The 17010-nt window shown below is 35.9% G+C and overlaps 1 protein-coding gene across 1 annotated transcript in view; it reads right to left on the bottom strand.

The window, feature by feature from the left end:
- LOC108751436 (bifunctional methylenetetrahydrofolate dehydrogenase/cyclohydrolase, mitochondrial) overlaps positions 1-14704 on the bottom strand; it is a 94630-nt gene extending 79926 nt beyond the window's left edge. Inside the window, exons 1-2 of the mRNA XM_018491642.1 lie at positions 14581-14704; positions 13606-13729 (exon numbers count right to left, since the gene is read on the bottom strand). The gene's annotated coding sequence lies outside the window, so the exon portion shown is untranslated. The remainder of the gene's footprint in view (positions 1-13605; positions 13730-14580) is intronic.
- Between the last annotated feature and the right edge of the window lie 2306 nt (positions 14705-17010).

The raw sequence follows: 17010 nt of genomic DNA, 5'->3' as shown, positions 1-17010 counted from the left end.
CTCACGTGTGTAGCGCGTATTAAATATAAATAATTAATTTATATGGCTCCAATAACGTTTGCCATGCAAATTAATTATTTGTTCCATGAAGCTACAACTACCTTTACTATATAAACCGCTATAGATCGCGAAAGCGCGCGTATTATTTTTACGGTCCGTTGCCTCGCGGCCTGGATCTGTATTTTTAATGCTTTCTGGGTACCTTTGGGGGATTTTCCAGTTTGATACATCGCATATGCGCCACCGAGATCACGAGCCGCAGAATTGCAAATCGAAAATACGTATCCATTTTTTTCTCCGAGCCTTGCTTCGCCCCGGTGTGGTACATTCGTCTGGTGTATGTACGTGCGTGCGTGCGTGCGTGCACGCGTGCGTGCGTGAGTGTGTGTGTGTATGTGCGCGTGTGTATGCGCGCGCGCGCGCGCGCTAAGACGAAGCTCCCGAGGTATTGGATGTGGTTCGGGGTGCCGAAATTCCGAATGCGGGCCACGTAGACGCTAAAACGCCCCCATGATTCAATTCGCATCAGCTATCCTCCCTCGCCCACCCCCTTCGTCGATCCCTCCTTTCATTTCCCCTTCGCCCCAGATCGTTTCCCCGCAGCCTCCTCTCTTGTGCACATCTCCGGGAAAGCTCGCGAGTTTCATCCTGGCGCGAAGACATTCTCGAGCGTGTCAACCCGTGCGCTACTTACCGCGATTGTCTACTCTTACCCTGCTACGGGATATTTCCCTTTCTTCGCCCCTCGCGGTGGAAATTTTCCTTTTACGGTCCTTCGCGGGGATGCAATTCCTATTTTAGGGGCGCCGATCGAATGCATTTAGACGCCGCGCCGAGTCGAAGCCGAGCGGGCCGAAGCGGGATGGTGCGCGCGCGAGAGGACGGACTTTACTTCAACCCTCGAGGATCGATATGCAGCAGCTCGGACTCGTAAACTATCGCGTATCTACACAGACGCGCGGCCCTGACACTCTGAAGCCACTTGAAGAAAAGAGGTTTGGAGACGATGGTGCGCACGTGGACGACGGATGTGAAGTGACTTAGAAAATAAGTCGTTAAAAAAAAAAACTAAAATTGTTTTTCCTCATAGATTTCATCTTATCTCCGAGCTGAAGACATATTGAAGCACTGACTGTTAAATAATTTTCAAATTTGATTCATAATCAAATTAGACTTAATTCAAGTTATTTTTTATTATTTTTATAGGTCGCCGCACACTGTTCTCACTTAATTTAATTAAAACAATGAAATTAAATAAATTAACTTAAGAAAATGTATTAAATTTGATTCATGATTGATTCATGATTGGACTCAAATTTAGTTCATGATTTATTAAGTGCTGTATGGACATTGTTAACTTTGAAACTAATCACAGAAGTAAATTTAGTGTTAGGTAATTATTATATTTTGATACATGGAAACTATAAAAATGTTATTTAATTCGAGGAATTGGGTTACCATTGCTCCTTTAATATTTAATAGTACAATTGAACAAAACTCTAATTTTATTAGGGTAAAACGCATACCTTATATGATGAGTAATATTTCATTATCTATTTGAAGCTTAATTCGCAAAAAGCCTTTTTATTTTTAGCAGCTTATAGTCCGAATATTATTAATAATGCTGGTTAAATCATTTGCAAATGTCAATATTTCACTTCATGTTCCATTCATTTATTAATCCATATAATTATTTTTTAATGTATTATCTCTTTTCTGTCTATATAATATATGTATAATATTTTAAACATTATACTGTTTTAGATTAATGTTTAATATAATGTTTTTAATATGTAATGTTTCTAAAATTTAATTAATTGCTACTTTTTTAAATTAGGAACATTGAGTTCGTTCGTGTCACATATTTACCATAATATATTACGACACAAGATACTAGCAGAGTAATTAAATTCTAAATATTCGCAATGCATTAAATAAATAAAAAAAAAATAGCACTTCATAGCAGTGACAGACACAGTTAGTTAATTAATTGGGAAAACGATCAATTTGATAATTAATGAATTGAAACTCGATTGAATCGATGACGATGAAGTTACATGGAGATGCGACGTACGTTAATTCTGTATGGAAATTGGACGTAATTAAACAAACTAATATATGGGCCATTAAAATTGGCGGAATTGTAATGTTACTCATTATATAAATGAATTATATTTGGACGTTGATGAAAAAAATTCTGTTGGATATATTCATCGCTTGCCTAAACATCGTATTTCGTTAATGCAAGGAAATTTCTCATTTTCAGTTAATGGATGTGATAAATGTAATATAATATAATGCACGCGAGTGAGATTTCTATTTTGGGTGGGAATAATCAGAGACTCGAATCATACATACAGGATGAATGTTACATTCAGGAACGTAATATTTGGTTTGAAAAATTTTACGATAAATGACACGCTGTGCAGCGAAGAAACGAATGGATTAGCTTCCATTTTCGCGCGCGAACGCCGTGCATGGTGAAAAAAAAGGGAAGTAGCATACGCGTACGGAATACACGTGCCAGTCAGGTATATATATGGAACTCATCGTTTCCAAGCTATTTCGTAAGTCCGCCCAATCGTAGAACTATTTTGTTGTACGTGGCCGGGTTTGGAATGAAATTTTCCTTACTTTCTGGTGCTTGTCAAAATGTCCGAAATTGTTAAGATGAGGTTTACACTAAGTCGATGACGATATTTTCAACAAAAAAAAAAAAAAGAATTCTTCCTACGTTATATAAGACAATTTTGTCGAAATTTTGTCATTGATATTGTATTTTCTTTGAACATTTCAACATAAAAAATTTTGATATTTCAATATTTTTTTAGATGTGTACGTTGATATTAATCCGAAAACCTCGAGCATGATACATAGAATTCATCGGTCGAAATTGTTAGAGAATTGCGAGTAGATCGCCCCGTATCGGAATTGTAACACCAGACGGTCTGTGTTATTTTGTGGTCGCAACGTAAATATTATTTTTTGCGAAATTCGAGATAGTAAAACATATATTTCGAAAAAAAAAGAGCGCTGTGCGAAATTTATTCGGCAGCACTGCAAATCTGAAGTGTTTTCTTTGTGTAAACGTAGCAACGATGGATGAAATAGCTTGAGATGCGAACCTCTTTAGTATCGAGAGCGTTACCAGACAATGTAGTTATTAACTCTAGAATACTAATATCGTATGTAAATTTTACGTGCAAGTGAGCGAGGTTATTGAGCGTTAACCTCAATAGTAAAGTGTCATTAATATAATATCTGTTGTGAGTCAATAATGTTATCAAAATTATGTCATAAAAGACGCAAATAAAATCTTTCCATAGATCAATGAAGTGATACTTATGATAAAATTATAGTATAGCAATGACGAGAAATACGTTATTTTACGCAACACGTAATATAAGCTAAGATTTAACTTATTTTTTTGTAAAATAAATAATGGAATAATATTATTAATTATTATTTCTCTTAAATGAACAATAATTGAATGTAAATAAGTATATATATCAAATATGAATAATGTATAATTACTATTTCTCTTAATTAGGCAATAAATATAAGCACAACCAAAAGAACACATACTATACGCTAGTAATAATTATTTGCAGTATTTAAACAATTTATATATCCGCAAATTTATATAAATTCATCACAAGTATCAAATTTATTCAAAATCTACTCTGAATCCTAACAATGAGCTTGATATTTGAATCAAAGTTATTAAATCAAAACAATTTCAATTTATTTATTATAAATTATTTAAAAGAAATAACCCTGTTTTCGCTAGAAGCAAATATTATTGCTTACGTATTTTTATAAATATTTTTTACATTTATATATATCTAATTTTGTAAACCGTGTGCTAAAATCTTTTTCAATCTAAAAACGCAACGAATTAGAATAGTAAAGAAATATATATTAAATTAACAATTTTTGATGCTCATAAGTATCTTAAAAGGATATTAATTTTTCCACATTTTTCAAAAGTCTAGAGTAATAAAAAAACATGGGATGCACAAGAAAAGGTCCAGATTGTAGGAAGGAATTCAGGGAACAAATATAATTGCAGACGAAGGGTTAAAAGTATGAAGTGCATGAAAATTTTATGTTAATTAGTCAAGTCTATTTCTTTTTACGTAAAAATGTATTCTCTAAATTCTTTGGAGTAAAATTTCATACTAAAGAATGAAAAATTGAGCTAATCTTGAAATAGAGTGGCTCAAATTTCCGATCTTTAAGAGTGATATTTCACTCTTCAAATGAGATTCATTCTACAAGTTTTAGAGAGTATCAATTGTAGAGTACTGTAATTGAATCAATACTGTATCACTCATATCGATAGAGTTCTAGAATTAATAAGCACATGAATGTTGATAGGTGCAATATCAAACTCGCGAATGCACTAGCATAGGCTACTTTGCAACAGGCGGCTTTAGATAGGAATTTACAGAGTCGCGACGGGGCGAAAACGAGGGTCGACAGCGATGACGACGAAGCAGGCTGAGGTCAAAGGTGATACGAATTGATTCGTAGATAGACGAATGAAAGCTCGTCGAGGTCTCATGAAAGGGATGAAACGCAAACTTTTCAACGACCCGATGTGAAGGGCGCGATTTCTTCCCCATCAGACTTTTTCCTCCTTCTTCTCTTCCTTTACGGCCGTTTCAACCCTTTTGCGTGAACGACGCTTCCAGATAGACTTTCTGAAAAGGGCAACGGTATTTTCTGACTTTCCTCCGTAGCAGCGCTACCTGCATATTAAAATCTCGTTAACGCCGTCGCTCAAAATTATCTTACGCCTTTCTTTTTTCTTCTCGCTGACTTTAATGCGTAGCCGCCGGGTGAAGCTGTAATCGATGCCAAAAAAGAAAAACACTTTTCTTTTTAGTACTTTAGAAAATGTGCAAAATTGGAATGTGAGTTATACAGATAAATTGGCGTAATTACATTTGGAAAAAATTACAATTATTCTTTTTTAAACAGTCGTTATGAAGCAATTAAACGTCACATAATACTAATCCCATCGGTGATAAATGCGTTTCCCAATGGTGATATTTAAAAGATCACGCGTATAAAAATCCGGATTTATTTTTCGTTAATAATGAAAATAGTTACGAGTATCTAGTTTTTATTCTGCATAAATATCAATTGGAATATTTTTACGCCCCAGTTAAGTCTATTATTAAAATGTCTATTATTAATTAGACATATATATTACTGATTGTTTTGCAATTTATTGGTATTTGAGGTCATTACGTATGTAGACTTATTTAATATTTTTTAAAAAGGTATGAAAAATAAGGTATGAATCCTCGATCAGTAAATAAAACTACTGTGATTTTATTTTTTTTGCTACTAGTAAAAATCATCCCAGACTATTCCCGAGTTAAAGATGTGTATACTGCGATGGTATTTCATAGTTAACGAGAGATGCATGAAATGCGCGCATCTCAATCTAAGGTGATCGGACTCTATATGATCAGTCCTACTCGATGTGCCTACTCGCTGTTTGTACACTGAGAAAAAAATATAATTAATTTTAATAAATATTTACTTCAATACTGCCAACTAAACATTTACTTACAGTAAGTAAATATTTGTTCAATAAAAAAAAAATAATTGTTAAATCAAATTAACATTTCTTGTATTAAATAAATATATTTTTGTATTTAATAAATATTTAGTTGGCAGTATTCTATTAAATATTTATTAAAATTGACTATATTTTTTTTCAGTGTAGGTAATTATATGATGAATTTAACAGATAACACTATAAAGTAAGTCATGCAGGCGTCTGTCTGATTTAATTGTATTAGTTTAATGCTTAGGTTATTCATTCTGTTATTATCAATAAAGCAAAATGCAGAATGCGGTGGTAACGATGTAATATTTTGTAGGTAATTGCTTTTTATAACCAAGAGAGATGGTTATTAATTTTCGCGCTTAATATTTTATTGTAGCTCTCTTTATTCTTTATAACGTTATATTTCATTTATATTTTCATTACTTGTATAATGTTTTATTTATAATTAAAGAGAGTAAACTCTTTGTAAGGTAGAATCAATATGACCAACTGATTGTGAGTCATATGAGTGTAAACACATCAATTGTAACTTTTTCTTTGATACATTTGTTATTCCAGACCATGGATTTTAATTCATTGTAAAAATAAATAGATAAGGCAATTGTTCAGGAAATAGGTTTTTGTATAGTATAATGTGTGAATCTATTTCAATAAACATGTCAATATGTTAACAAATTTATAATCTTATAAAAGTAATATATTGTGGATCATTTAATTTTCCATTTCTGTAATTTGTTTCGTAAAAAAAAAAAGGAAATCATATATTTAGGTTATATTGGATATAACTGAAATGCTTTTTTTTTTTAAATCTTCCAACTACATCCATGTGAATATTTGCTTTTATGCTCAGAAAAGTGCTTCCTTTTTTATTTAAACCTAACCATCAGTTTTCAATTTTGGACACAGCAAAAATTAGAAAAATTCGCAAAGCTTAAAGATAAGCCATGTATTATAGTATTGTATATTTTATGAAAACTGCAGACGCAGAGATATTTTACTCGAATTTTCTTCTTCTATCGTTATACTCTGTATATATATGTAGATATAAACGGTAAATATATTATGCGAGACAGCACAATAAATAATGTACTACTATTAATGTTACATGTCGTAGGGCTGCTTAATAATGTTGAAGCATAGCTAATCAAAATTAATGCGGCCATCGTTAACGACGACGATGTCGAACTTTCTCCAAGGTCCATTCGTCTCTTTCACAAGGATCAGACTCAGCTAGATTCAGGAAACCTCTGGCGAAACTCGACGGCCCTACCGCGAGAATATCCGGACGTTTGTCAAACGTTTTCTTGCCGCGACTTGTCGGAATCGGCCCCGACAAATTGGCTAGCGAGGCAAAAAGCAATACCGAGCTTTCGGCGTGTCTGTATATGTCGCACGTTGGTCGGCTGTTACAGAGAGCGAATCCCTTTCGTCGCTTTTTGCATGGGCCTGGCAAACTCGCGCGGCAGTTCGCAAGATTTCTCTATTACGCGTAATGAAACGACGCGGTTACGTCTGAAAACACGACAGTGGGACAGTTAAACGAGATAATTCATAGCGGCCTTGGAGAATGGACGAGTTCTGGCTGTTTTGATACGAAATAGCGGAAAGCTTGCCGAGAAATTAAACGCAATTACAGTCGTGATTATGATCCCTTATAATGCGGTAGCAAATATTTTGGCAGCTTGATTTTCGAAAGGATATCACAATAAAAGGAGACTGTTTTAGAAATTTAATTTACACAAATATTACTTGGATAAAAATTATTCTTAAAAATTTTAACAGACATATGAATAAATAATTACGTAAGATTTAAAAACGATAAGTAATTATATTTTTTGTTGTAAATTTATTTTATCCGTGATTTTTTAATTTATTAATATATGTTTATATAAGTATATAAAAAAAAAAGACAAGAATAGTAAGATAGTTGTGAATGCATTTTTTCTACGTATTTTTATATTCTCTAATATGTGTTTGCAAGAATACAGTTAACAAGTAAACTCAACTACAAAGGCATTTGATTATAAAAAGATGTGTTTGATTGTGATTATGAAAAATAGTTGAGCTTTCTTGATTGTCAACTATCAATCGCCGGTCACCGTAAGGGCAGGAGCCAAACTGAGAAAGTAGGACGATCTTATGAAAGCGAGGGGAACTATGCTCATAAAAGTCAACTCCGAACTTTACATCCAGGATCGACTCGAGTTCGGTTTGACACATCACAGGAAAGTTATAATTCGGCTTCAATTTGGCACATTTGGCTGAAGAAGTTCAGAGTCTCGCTCCTAGGAACGCGCCGTGAAACTTTATATTCACGGTCGATATGGATAAAATATACGCGTTTACTGACGATGTTTGAATTAATAATTTTCGTCACCGGGTAAGCGATCGACTTTCAGCCAAGTATCGGAAAAGTTTACTGGTTCTTTTCTGTATCGCGTGAGATCGCTATTTATTTATATCAAAATAAATATGCATCACTTCACCGTTCGAGGATAAATCACCGCACATTATAACTCCTTTCTCTTTCCAAGATTTTATTAATCGGAAAGCTTGCATACATCATCCCTCCGTTATGTATAAAATCCATCACGGAGAATCTCTTCCGACTAGTTCCTAGTTGGGTAATTGTTGGGTAATACTTTAAGTGTCAAGGGTAGAACGTTTTACCAACGGCTTATTCCCGGCCGCTCCATTTATTATGGCCCGAAATTTATCACGGTTGCGAATTTGTCGCTGTGGCGAAATTTCGTGGACGTGGGTTGAGTCCACGCCGTTTCTGCCGATGGTTCGCCATGCGAACACAGTGCCCACCTGCTTCGTAGGAGGGAGAGAAGAGGTCATGTGTGTATGTCGCGGCGTACGTGCGGCGACTGTGAACGCGGACGAGGCTTAATAATGGTGGAAACTCGCGGCCTAACATTCCAACGTGACCGCTGGCATACGCGGTTAGCACACCTGAGGGATTTTGAGCTATGACCGGAAACGACGTCGGCAGCGGCGGTCCGGGGCAGACGCAGAGGGTGACGCAGGTGAACGAAGGGTCGTAGGGTGCGACGCGAGGGACTTGGAGGGACTAGGTGGACGGGATGGCGGGGACGCGCTTTGGGATTGCGGACGAAAGCGAGCAGGTCGAGGACGTAACACGGTGACGCGCAAGTCCGCGTCGCCTGCGACCTGGCATTAATTATTTCATACCCAGAACTCAATTTCCCGTCTGGCTAAAACAGAGTCAATTCTGTCCTTCGTCGGCTCGAGTGGATTACAAAGCGATATTAATATCGAAATGTATATGATGAGCCATCTAAAGTGATCCTTGAGTATTAAAAGAGATAGCGGAAATGTGAATTATTTTGAAATGTGAACTGGATGTTTCTAATACGTGTTATAAACTATGTAATATTACAAATATACACCGTCAGGAATTTAATCCTTCGAAATTAATGCCAAAATCTGTAAGTTATTAACACTGACTCAGTGAGCCTTATTTAATATATGTCGATTAAAGGGCACTAATAAGTTTCAGGAATTAATAATAATATAACATGCTTAAAAAAATAAATACTAAAAGTTCATTTTAATAAGAATAGTTCAATTTTTTTGCGGATGTAATATAAAGAAAATGGAACCGTTTGACATGTTTGTTTAAAATGACAATTTTTATAATAATATAGATAAAAGAATTAAAAATTAAGTAAATTTCAATAGTAACATATTTTTACCTTAACATTACTTTATATAGAAAACCCTACACTAATTAAATGAAAAATTGGGTCTCGGTGACATGAGTTAGTTTTTGCATCCTCTGTAGCACTATTTATTCGCACAATATTGACCTAATATATTTCTAATGTAATTAACCCAATATATACCTAATGCAATGTCAACTATGTATTGCCAATAAATTGCTACTAGGGATGTAGCTTATAATGTGATAAACGAAAGATGTTACAAACACAAGGCTCAATAATGGATAATTTTTGACCTATAATATATCAAAGGTATAAAATTTGTGCTCACAGAGCACCTTTGATACATTATAGTTCGAAAACTTACTCGTTCATTATTGAATCTGATGTATATGACATCTTTTGTTCACCACTTGTATTAAGCTACATATATGTGAAAACTAATTCATTTCACCAGGACAATATTTCACATAATGATCTTTTAGCTATCAAATGGTGATGTTACATTTTGTAAAACACGTAACGCGAGACGTATTAGCTCGTAACGCGAATTAACGAGCATCCTATAATCAAGAGGATCCTGTAAAAGTACGATTAGGTACGGCGAACCATTATTCTCTGGTGTCGCGAGAAGACCGTCGTGTATCTGTAATCCGCTGTGCTCTTCGACAAAATTGAAATCTAGAAGCAGTGCTGGGCGTCGAGCTAATTACGTCTGCCACCGTCGATGTATCGGCTGCCATCGGCGAATATTGCAGCTCGGTGCTATCCGCGGCAGTCGGTGACAATTATTGGCTTGATTGTAAGTATCTTCGTGCTGTAATTGGACTGTCAGTGAAGTACTTGCGCACAGTCAATTATCGCGAAAAAGACACGATTGGGCCGTCGCTTCGAGCTTCACGTTCGCGTGTAACTTACGGCAACAAGTGGAACTTATAAAGTCCGACTATGTCAACGTTCCATTTCATTTCGAGTTACTAGAAAATTGAAGTTAAATCGAAAAACTATATATAATTTTTCTCCTCTTACATCTGTTACTTTATTAATTTGAGCATTTACGAATAAAAATCGATTTATGTAATGTATAAGAATGTACAAGTGAGATTTTACTTATAAATAAAGCAATATGAAGTATACAGGATAACGGTTTTAAGAAATGCACTTTTCTCGTGATACGAACAACAACTGCGAATTTCATTATCAGCTGTATCGCTGAACTACGGTGTACTTCATCGTACACCGTCCCGCACTTCAAAAGTTCTCCTGCTAAAAGCTGGCGCCGTTCTTTTACGGCAGGTCATTAATGATTAATTGCCTTTCAACGTACGGCAGCCACGATCAATCGATCGCGATCGACAGCAGCTCTTTCCTGTTTCTCTCTTTCTCTTTATCTCCATCTTTCTTCTCTCTCTCTCTCTCTCTCTCTCTCTCTCTCTCTCTTCGACCATCCACTCCTCGACGCTCGACTCGCATTTACCACTGATGGTTTTGCACGCAATTTGGAGTCACGCCAGGATGTGGTTTCCCACGACCATCGTGGGAGGAGGATACCGTGGGAGATGTACCGAGCGGATCCGGATTGTGAGATGGAACAGAAGATAGGCAGTCCGATCGGCTTCTGGACGCGCGGATGCAGCGTATTTGAGCGGATTGCCAAGTAGCTGCCGTGCCGCATTCCACAGAATCCGATGGTCCGCCATTAAGTTTTTCGTTCAATTGCAGATTAAGGTTTACTTCTGACGCATTTTTGTATAATCTGCTGAGTTTGTGAATTTCAATTTTATCCATTTCTCCTTGATTCAAGCAATTCTATTCATATTTTAAATATCATTATTAAGTATATATTAGGTCTTATTTGAAAGGCCAATATTTACATGAAAAGAATGATTTTGCAGAAGCATTTAAAAATTTAGCTAGATGCAAATCTGAAAATAATTTTGTTGGGCTGTTAAATTTATTTTGTATAGGATGCTAAAACATACATAATAAGCAATGCTGTAAAGAATTTTGACACATTCTAGTGTCCAGCTTGAACGTCCTACGTAACTATTTTGAAGATCCAATAAAGTTGTCTAATTTGTATTTAATTAAATTTTTAATAATGACATACACATAGACCAAGTATTCTGTCTACAGCTTGAAACCAGAAGATGGCAGTTTCTATGTGTCTCTTTCTTTCTTAAGAGAGAGAAATGCTCTTTGTCGCTCTTGACAGTTGCAGGTGTGAAATAGATTGAAATAGCACGAATGTTCAACTCGGCTACTTAAACTGTTAAGTTCTAGTTTCATCCCCCTACTCACTACTGAAAAGCATGCTTGGTCTATGTATGTTGTTAATTTTTAGACACTTTAGCTAAACTCTTCTCTCCTCACATAGTTTGTTCTTATTTCAAGAACATCTTAAGTAATATTTTAAGATTACTAAAATATTCATTAATATCATAACATAACATTGAACGAAATTTATATCCGGAAAAATAATTTATTTTATTTTTTCAAAAAAAAGAGTAAACTAAAACGATGAGGTAACACACACACACACACACACACACACACACACACACATACACACACACAGATGTAGTAAAAGAAAATAAAATTTCTCATGGATTGCGAACGTGCTTTTCTGAGAACATACGAGAATTTATTTACTTCGAAATGCTATCTAGAATATCATGTGAGAAACTCATGAAGCGACTTCCTGGCTCCAGGAAGGATTTAAACAAGAGCTTCTCACTCATGGTGGTGCTTCACTCATGGTGAGCGTCCGCAAACCATTCACGGGGTCTCTCGCGTGCGGCGATGTTTTTGCGAATGTTCAGCGTATGTTTGCGTGGCTGGCCTGCGGCTATAGACGTTCGTAGATGTGCTCACATATGTATTCTACCTCGCGTTTACTACGTTCGTTTGCACATTTGTGCGAGTTGGACGCAACTTGGCCACAAAGAACAACCGTGTCCCAGAAGCTATTAAAGCTACTGGGAGAGTATATTAATTCCCTTAGAATTATCCCTACGATAATATCAATCCCTTGGAAATTCCCTCTAAATATTGCTGTCAATTTCGATTCTTTGCAATCAAAATTCGTCAAAGTGCGTATTAAAATAAATAAACATTATTCAACTATGACGATCACATTCTATCATTTTTATATCACTTTGAGTCGCACCAACTCTCGTTCTCACTTCACAGTGCACATACGGATCTAGACAAACTAATGTACGCATACCCAGAGGGAGACAAAGAAAGGATATGAAACATCCGGCGATGGGGATACTGTTAAAATGTCGCCTTCGGGGTCTTCTTGCAAAGCTACCGACTGAGTCATCATTTCACGTCTCCTTTTCAGCTTGCAAGATTATTCTTCCCGGGTAGGACGAATAGCAACGTTCGCGCGGGGGAGTTGCTAAGAAATTTTATGACGCTGGAAAGGACGCCGAGAAATCCGCGCGACGTGCTTAAAAGCTCGTTCGGAGATCGTCGCGGATTATGCTGGAGGTTTCGGTGCGCGATGTCGCCTATATGTCGCGCCGTAAATTGTCGCTGTCGCGATACAACTAACTCATATTATTTAGAATTGCATCACAATTAATTTCAATCTATCTCGTTGGAATTTTATAAAAGACTGTTACTTTTATTTATATCCTATATTATATCTGCATTATAATTCAATCAAGATATTGAAATAAAATACAATGAATAAAGCGAGCGAATTAAATTACACAGTTGGAAAATTTATATTAAATTTAACGTATCTTAAACGGTCTACTCAAATTTTTGTGTTAATTTAACATAAGATGACTATTTTAAGAAGCAATACACAATCATTACATAAAAAATTGGCATAAATTGTGAAGGTACATTTCTTCGGTAAAATTAATATTTATAATATGTTAAATTGACACATTTCAATAAAATTAAATACTTATATGCTAAATTATCACATTTTATTCACTTATTTAAAAATTTACGTTTCAGAATGCATTATTTTTATATTAATTGTTCACTTATTAAGTGTGTTATTTTAACCGAAGAAATGTTGAACATCAATTTAGCACAAAATGTTTAAATAAGAATCACATTATGTTAAATTAACACTCTGATGTATTAAGATTTCAACCAAAAAATTTTAACAACGACCGGTTTTAAGACAAATGCAAAATATTTTTTTACTGCGTAGAATAAAAATAAAATTAATAAACAAATAATAATCAGGCAGCATTCGATGTTGAATTTAAAATGATAAAATCATTCCAATGCTTTTCTTGTAACCTACATTTTCCTTTTGGGAAAAGCAGGAAGATAGAAAAATCGCGTAAAGTACGGTACCTTCAAGCAATCGGTGGTCGCTTAAGGGATAAGTTGGGCTCTCGTTGCTTCCTTCGCAAGTATCATCGACCGGTTGATCTAAGTGAAAAGTTCACTGCATTTCGGAGTGCAGGTTGGTGTTGTCCTGAAACAAAACGTGTGTCTCAACTTACACAAAAAAGTAAAAATAAATATGTGTACTCAACAATAAATTTAATGTAATTATTTTGCATCTACAATATATTATTCAAAGTTGTAATCGCACTTATTAGGCACGTACGAATAATCACGATATTTCGACATAACAATCTCGCAATCGTAATACAATAGAAATAACTTTCTCTTTTTTTATAGTCCTTGATGGAAAAATTTGTAAGAGTTTCAAAAAATATAAAAAATAACAAATTTTAACAAATTCAAACAGTATTACTGAAATTTGACGGAAAGTATCTCATTTTAAGTTCTGTAATTGTTCGAATTTAAACATTTCGACAATTTCAGACACATTCGGAGAAATTTTTTCACAAGGAGTTGTTTATAAAATACCCAGAGAAAAGGTTGCTTCGATTTATAGAAATTTTCTTTGCCATACGGTTAAAGAAAAAATTTCCTTGATTTGTGAAAAAAAAATTTCTTTAATTTAAACATAATTTTTGTAAATCAAATAAATTTTATTCGATTAAAAAAATTAATGTTTAAATCAAAGAAATTTTTTTCACAAATTAAAGGAATTTTTTCTTTAACCGTACATAGTAAAGAAATTTTTTTTTTAAATCGAAGCAACCTTTTCTTTGTAAAAATGTCGGAAATGTAGGAAAACGGATACTTTTATAAGTAAGCACACACAACGAGCTTATCATGCGTGAAACGAACGCATCCTCGGTCTAGCATAACGAGCATGCGAGAGGAGATATATGTGTAAGATGCGCAGTAACAATATAGCTATAAGATTAATTGCTAGATGCGAAAGATGGAGCGTACATACGCTTTACATACTTGTACGTTGTAACGTCGAGTGTTTCGCAGTGCTCCGGCACACGTCGAGTGTCTTGAACTAACTTTCTGGCAGAGCTCGATCTTACGCACGTACCATTATTCGTATGTATACGCCGCTTGCGGCATGACGGTTACTCATGGCGCCCTCCAAGCGTATCCAAGGTCGTGACGTCATGCTGTTCGCGCGACGCGACTCACTGTTTGAATACCGTAGCGACAATATCTCTCGAGACGCGGTCGCGACGAGTGTCACGAAGTGCGCCATCGTACCTTATAGGCGCAAATTATATGACTATATTCATAGTTCAGTCTTATTTCAAACTCCGTCGTGAGTATCGATCTTAAAAGCCGATCCGCGATTGGCTGATTCGTACGACCGATAATGAATCAAACGGGAATGTGAAATAATGCGCGATTCGCGAGCAAATGTATCTATCGTCGTATCATAATAGATATCGTTAATAATAAGTGTGTTTTGTTTGAAACCGTCGTGTATCCGATATCGCGCTTTGATCGTTCGTTTTCAGATCGACCGTTACGTTTGAATTGCAGTTGCCAGCTTGACTCGTGTTGTGCCACTGACGTGAAGTTGCCGCTCTTTGAGAAACGTCGGGGATACGCAGCAGTCTGTCTCGGGTAGCGACGCGTTTAATCTGGTAAATACATACCCGCGATTAAGGGAACACAAAATCGTGCATAATATAACTCGAAATAAGAAGTGACTACGAATACCGGCCTTTGATTGGTTAATTTTCTTATGTATTACGCGTTCTACATTACGCAAAATATTACTATGCTCCCCCGCTCTATGTTTGTAGTTTCGTATTTGTCGTTTGCATAACGTAAGTTCTAAATTCGTCAAGTCACGCGCTCTCCGAGCATTCGTTCGATTGATCTGCTTCGACGAAAGGACGATCTAGCCTCATCGCTCCTCCCTTCGTTTCATGAAACGTGACTTACGTGACTCGCCACTCGCGCGGAATTTAGTTTGGCGAGACTGTCCTGTGTCCTCTCCCTCTCCGCGCCGCGTCTCCTTCATTCGCGCCGCGACGCGGCATAATTTTAGACGTTGAGTGCGTTCCACTCGACGCTTACAACGCTTTACGGAATCATTTCGTGTTCTTATTGTTAATCGAGTGTTAAGTAAGGATAAATAATATTCGCGACCGTTGTGAGCGTTAAACGATCGAAACTCATATCTAAGATGCGTTCGGACGCTATTAGCGCTATTTGTGTCACTGAATCTATCTTCATTGTTCATTAAACATGTAAAACAAGGATGGAATGGCATAAACAGTGTCAATAGTGTCTCCTCGTACACACCTCTAGACCGAACATTTTTTGAAATTTGGGATAACGTAATTAGTGAGTTCACGTAGAAAAAATAGTGCTCTCATTTCGCGGCGAGAGAAAGTCGCAATAGAGAGGTCGCAAGTGAGCCAAATAAGTACGTTCGTTTTTTTTATATGAAGTCTATCCCCACTCCTCGAATGTTCAATCTAGATAACTGCGTCTATGGGCATAATAAAGCGTCCGCGTTTCGCGCCGTTCGCACGATAAACATCGGGAGCGTCGTTCAAAGTGGTTTGAAGTGACGTGCGATCATTGATTTCAGTAATTGTATTTCGGTGCGCAATTGTAATTGATCGCGTTCTCGCGAGTGTTGTGCGAGTGCAACGAGGAAGTCTGAGAGGAGGAGGAGGCTTGGGCGGCATCGTGCGTCGGCGGAGCAACTTCGAGGTAATTACACAGATAACCAAGCGTGTCTCAGCAAAAGCGCGCAAATCTGCGATTGCCTATAATGCTGGCAACTTGCCGTATATATTTGTCTTTAACGGTCTCGAATATTGAATATACCAACATTGTAGCAATCGAGTCAACACACGCGCAGTTTAATGGCAGCAAAATGCCAGCATTATTGTTTAAATCCAAGGATAAATGTAAAATCAGCCAATGCGAGCCAACACAGGTTAGACGTGTGTAAAATCGTATACTTTATTCTTGAGAAAAATTAACAAACGTTTCTAACTTGTGTTGGTTCGCATTAGCTGATTTTACATTTATCCTTGGATTTATTCGTTGGAGCCAATATCAAGAGTGATAATTATTATTGTTTAAAATATTAATTATTTCCTGCGCGCGTTATAATAGTTCAAATTTTGCACTTGTATTTTACAGATCACAACGCAGTTACAACGCCGCCGTTGCCTGTTGGTGAGTGACGAAGTATCCTTTATTTTGATAAGATAATAGATTCATGAAAAAAATATTATAGATAAATGTAGAACCTTATAGATTTATTGTCTTTAAATGAATGAGCTTGAAGATATATTAATATATTAATGTATTTAATATATTTAATATTAATATTAATATTAATATATTAATATATTTAATAGTGGATTTATGTTTGAATGTGAAAAGTTAAAT

The sequence above is a fragment of the Trachymyrmex septentrionalis genome, unplaced genomic scaffold (assembly GCF_001594115.1).
Source record: "Trachymyrmex septentrionalis isolate Tsep2-gDNA-1 unplaced genomic scaffold, Tsep1.0 scaffold44, whole genome shotgun sequence".
Taxonomy (NCBI): Eukaryota; Metazoa; Arthropoda; class Insecta; order Hymenoptera; family Formicidae; genus Trachymyrmex; species Trachymyrmex septentrionalis.
The sequence above is the reverse complement of the archived record's forward strand: the minus strand, read 5'-3'. Positions and strand labels throughout refer to the sequence as shown.